The following is a 5,628-nucleotide window of genomic DNA, read 5'->3' as shown; positions in this document are numbered from 1 at the left end:
TGCAGTATGTGGCACCACAGAACCCTCCTGTAGAGCAACACACTGTGCATTTAGGCATTCCCCATGCTGCTACTTTGCAACACGCGGGGGCAGGGGGAGATCCTGGGGTTAAAAAAAAAAAAAATTGTGCAGACAAAAAGTAGGGTGACATGTAGCAGCAGTCTGGCCAGCGGAGCCATGCTCCAGCTGCTGTCCAGGTTTCTAGCTGCAGGAGTGCTGCAGCTGTAGCTTCCCTGGCCCCTAGGACCCCATGTAAGGCTACTGGCCCTAGTCTCCTCTACCCCACCTGGGATAAACTGCCACATGCCAGAGCTTGTGTGGCACAGGTAGCAGCAGCACTGCTACTTGTCCCTGGGGGAATCAAACATCCACGCTCATCTGGATATGGCCTACAAAAGGAACTGGGAATAACTCAGCAAGGGTTAAATCTGACTTGGTCTTTTAATTTGGCACTTTATTGGAATCTGATCAGAATTCTAAAAAAGCAAAGCAGACTTTCAGAATATTCTTCCTCCCCACCCCCCAAATGCTATGCAAGTGAACCAAAGTGATATTTATAGTCCTTCTATAAAACAACTAAGATGAAATAAAATTGGTTTTTAGCAAAGAACATTGAATCAAGTTCAAGAGCCAAGTCTTTTTTTGGGGTGTGGCTTTTAGAGATTCTAGGACCAAAGTATTAGTACTATGACATAGGAGTCAAAGCAAAACCAGCCAGTCTGTCTCATTAACTTGTCAGACTCTAGACCAATGCATTTCTTCCATGTTCTAAAAGAAGATGGCCTTTTTTGACCCAGGCATCCAGATCAGAGATCATTGGGGTCATAAAAGAAAAAATAACACCATTTAAGTCACACCAATTACTTCCTTTTTAGTAAGTGCCTGAAACATGGTAAGGCCAGACATTATTTGTACCTAAATATTTAGCAAGACAGGACATGGATACGGAAGCTCATTAGTTCACAACAGAGGAACAATAATTGTTGTCATTTTTGCTGTTCTTGGGAATACGCTGTACTTGGCACTCTTAATTTGTCATTTAAGCATAAGTTTCAGATGTTCTTTAGGAAGACGATTCTTAATTACATTCACTTGGATTTCCATTCAGTGGTAGCTGTGAACACACAGAGAAACAGCCTAGCTGAACTACTTCTGGCTTCAAAGCCTTTTTTTATTTTGAAGTTGAACATTTGTGGGCAGGATATTAGATTCTAAAGTGTGTGCAAGACATTGAGGATTTTTTCACAGGCTCAGTTTGAGAAGCTGCTACCCAATACTACATTTTCCAAGTCAGCCAATATTGGTTGCTAATCCAGTATGTAAAGGTCACCTTTGAATCTCTAGTGTAGAGTGAACTAGGTGGAATCCAAATTTTTTTTAGTTTTGTTAACAGAAAAGAACTTTATCATCCCTATGCATTGCAAAGAACAGAGATACCAAACATTTCCTGCTACTCCACATTAGACCAGGTATTCAATAACAGGCTTAAAATTAAACCTTTAACAATTAATCAAAATACCACAAAGAGTTGATATATCAAAGAAAAGAAATACAGTTTAATACCTAAAGCAGGGGAATAAAATTTAGTCCCATTCTAGTCCCAACTCTGCCAAACATTTAGTAAGCATCTACAAACCTAGGAATACAGGAAGGCCACTATACTCTTCCTGTTTTGACTATTAAGTGTTGATATATCATTTTTTCTTTTAAAGAAAGAAGTTAGCTATCCATGCTAATCATCTGCTGTATTTATTTGAAGTGATGACGGTCATAACTGAAGGGAAAAAAACTTCTTGGTTTGTGTGAGCAGACTCTGGAATAGATGCCCAGCGAGGGTGGTGCAGGCACCAACCCCGGAGATCTTCCAAAGGAGACTGGACGCACATCATGCTGGGGTCATCTGACCCCACAGCCTTTCCTGTCTAGAGCAGGGGGCCTGAGCCCGATGATCTCCCGAGGTCCCTTCCAGCCGTAAACTTCTGTGCATCTGTGTAATTAGAACATGGGCCCTTTGTGGATGTGTGGCAGTGAGGTGGGCAAGGGGAGGGGAAGAAGGTCTATCTGGAGTATATACACATACTGAGTAGTACTGAGCTATGGGATAACCATGGAGGGCAGGGCCACCCTAAATCGTATGTGCCAGACAGAGAGGGCACAACTGAGGGATTCTGGGTGAACTGTATGCAATGCCATGGGGCCCAGCTTGATGAACTATGTGATAAATTATAAGCAGTTTGGGCTTTGGACTAATACCATGCATAGTTAATACTCGATATAAGTAGTGTTGGTCAAAACTGTGTTTGTGAAACTTGTGCCAAAACCTGTAGCAGTTTCAAAACAAGGTTACATGCATCAATTCTGGATAAGCCAAGTGCATAGGTGCTATATGAAAACAGTTATAGCTCTGTTTAAATTTCAAGGTTATTGTTTTCAAAGTTGTTCCTCACTTCCACAAGCTCTGGGACAGCAGGGTCTGACAGTAAGGAGAAGGGGCTACCAAAGAAAAAGTTGGGTGCAAGCACAGAGTAAAAGAGCTACCTGATCCCCCATATTTATTCTCTCTGTTGTAGCAGGGAAAGGGACAAATTCAAGGCAAACCTCTGATAATTGGACCCTATACATGGAAAATCATTACAAATTTATACATTTTCCATATATAGAACCTAATTATTGGGGGGGTCATCTTATAAGTCAGTCATCTATTTGCTTAATACCATATTTGAATAAATACTTTATTAAGCAAATGGCAGTTTTCTTCTTGGAGGAGCTTCCCTACTCCCAAGCTATATGAAGTGGTTCTCTGACAACTGAATTGTATATCATGTTTCATGAATCAGAAAGGGTGTATGTATGAGGGAAAGGAGAGAATCACTTTCACATGTGCAAAATGAGAATAGTATTTTCCGACCTCAAGGGTACTGTAGAGGTAAACCAATTCTATTAGTAATTTAACAGTTCAAAATGTCGTTATTTATTAAACAAGACTTGGAAAGAGACAAATTTTCAAAAACAGATAATTCTGCCCCCAAGTTAATAGCCCATTTTGAGTCAGACTACGAATGAAAAGATTAACTCAGTTGGAACAGACAAAAAGATTCAGGTAAGTTAGGTAAATTCAAAGACCTTACCTTAAAATACCGTAACTCTCTCATGTTGTAAGCACTTCATTACCTTCAAAATATAATTTCTTGTATTTTTGAATGGAAGCATATTCTTTTGATCTTACTCTGCATCACAAATTTCAAGATGGCTGTTCCCCATTTTAAACTTTAGATTCAGGAACAATCTTAGTTGCTGGTTCTTTCTGAATTAAATTAAATGTAAGAACACCTTACACTATACTAGATTTTTCCTATAAATACAGAAGGCCCAGGCCTACAGTACGAGGCACCCCATGCCTTTTTGGAGATGACTCTTCTTCCTCATCTTCCAAGAATTACTGGCAAAGATTTACCCAATTGTCCTTGTGGTGAACAGAAGCCCACAAGTTAGGAGTTGATGCAAACTGGCAGATTTTCTTTTCCAGTTCCAGATGAGTCAGATGTATCATCTATTTGTTAAGGGGTGGGAAGATACTGCCAAAATAATCTCTTCTTCAGAGTGCCAAATGAATGTACCTGTTTACAGATAGAACAGAATAATGCTGTAATGTTGGTCTGTAGAGCATTACTGCAATTTCTTCTTGGACCGTCAATATTTCTCACAAATATTCAACAGATAAAACTCTAAAGATACACTCAAGATATACTAATAGAACCATCCGTATCTGACTGTATAATTCCTGTCCTGGCATTAAACTGGTAACAAAAGGAAGGAGAAGTGTTATGAAAATGCTGGTTCTCCCACTGGTAGCTTCTCACCTGTCTTCTGGCAATTGACTAAGTCTCCAAACTCTATCAACACTTAAAGATGTGCTCACTTTTAGATACAAGAGTAGTCCAGCTGGAATATTTACACATGAGTCAAAGCATTTGCAAGAGCCTACACTATCAATTGACACAGGAGGAAACAAACCAAAAAACTAGAGATCACTAAAAACACTGTAAGATATTAAAAAGTAATTTCCTAGAAGCAGAAAACCTACACACTTTTGAATAAATTAAACAACACATAAATGAAAAAGAAAAGCTAATAGGGCATATGGCACATTAACAAGTTAAAATTTCTGCTTTCATTTTTTGTAGTTTCACGAAAGTCGGTTATTGTTGGAAGTTATTTTGTGCAATGACTTAATTTCCATTCTGAAGCTCCAATACTGGTTAAGATGTCTGGTGCAATGTGAATATTAGACTGCATATAGGTAGTCTCATTTATCAGGAGCTGGTGATCAGACCTGCAGAAACTGACAAAATGATCTTGGATATTCCACAGGGTTCTAGAGACATGGGGAGAGCTATTTTCCAGAACACATTATTTTCAGAGTGCTGTTCTAGAGTCCTTAAGCAAGATCATAGAAAATTAGGGTTAGAATGGACATCAGGAAGAGGCTCAGGAAACCATGTGGCATGTCAGAAGAAGCAAATTTTGAGCTGTCAGCCTGTAGATTATCCAAAGAGTTCTTTGCTGTAGAAAGTGCCGGTGCTTCTTCTTGTTCAGATACGTTATTTGACCCCAGCAGTCTTTCCCACCCAGAGCAGGGGGGCTGGACCCAATGATCTCATGAGGTCCCTTCAAGCTCTAAACTTCTGTGAATCTGTGTGAATCTTAGTCCAACCCCCTGCTCAAAGCAGGACCATCCCCAACTAGATCATCCTAGCTAAGGCTTTGTCTAGCTGGGTCTCAAAAACTCTTAAGTATGAAGATTTCACGTCCTCTCTGGGTAGCTCGTTTCTGTGCTTTACTACCTTTCTAGTGAATTTCCACCCCCCCCCACAATGTGTAACCTAAACTTCCCTTGCTGCAACTTGAGACTACTGCTTCTTGTTCTGTCATCTGCCGCCACTGAGAACAGGTTAGCTTAATCCTCTTTGGAACCACCCTTCAGGTAGCTGAAGGCTACTATTAAATCCCCCCTCAGTCTCCTTTTCTCCAGACTAAACGAGCCCAGCTCCCTCAGCCTCTCCTCATAAGTCATGTCCCCCAGCCCCCTCACCATTTTTGCTGTCCTCCGCTGGACTCTCTCCAATATGTCCACATCCTTTCTGTAGTGGGGGGCTGATGCTAGACAGTACTCCAGATGTGGCCTCACCTGTACCAAACAGAGGGGAATAAACACTTCCCCTGATCTATTGGCAATGCTCCTACAAATGTAACCCAGTATGCTGTTAGCCTTCTTTGCAATATGGGCACATGTCAGCTCATATTCAGCTTACTGTCTACCCCCGGTACTTTTTTGCAGAGCTGCTGCTTAGCCAGTCAGTCCCAATCTTGTAGCAGTCAGAGGGATTGTTCCATTCTAAGTGCAGGACTTTGCACTTGTCCTTACTGAACATCGTGAGACTTCTTTTGGTCCAATCCTCCAATTTGTTAAAGTCTCTCTGAGTCCTAACTCTACCCTCCAACATATCTACTACTCTCCCCAGCTTGGTGTCATCTGCAGACTTGTTGAGGGTGCACTCCATACTGTCTTCCAGATCATCGATACTAAGCAGTTCATTGCACAGCAAGATAAAATACACAAAAATAAAC

At 40.9% G+C, this 5,628-nt stretch overlaps 1 long non-coding RNA gene across 3 annotated transcripts in view; it reads right to left on the bottom strand.

Moving 5' to 3' along the window:
• Positions 1-848: 848 nt before the first annotated feature.
• LOC109302739 overlaps positions 849-5,628 on the bottom strand; it is an 83,260-nt gene continuing 78,480 nt past the window's right edge. For all 3 annotated transcript variants that reach the window (XR_002098913.1, XR_002098914.1, XR_002098915.1), the window contains 2 exons: positions 3,164-3,617; positions 849-1,114 (listed from right to left, as the gene is read on the bottom strand). This is a non-coding gene — a long non-coding RNA (uncharacterized LOC109302739). The remainder of the gene's footprint in view (positions 1,115-3,163; positions 3,618-5,628) is intronic.

This window comes from Gavialis gangeticus, unplaced genomic scaffold, assembly GCF_001723915.1.
Source record: "Gavialis gangeticus isolate Ggan-Ray unplaced genomic scaffold, GavGan_comp1, whole genome shotgun sequence".
NCBI lineage: Eukaryota > Metazoa > Chordata > Crocodylia > Gavialidae > Gavialis > Gavialis gangeticus.
Note: the sequence above shows the minus strand (reverse complement) of the source record. Positions and strands in the feature narration are given on the sequence as shown.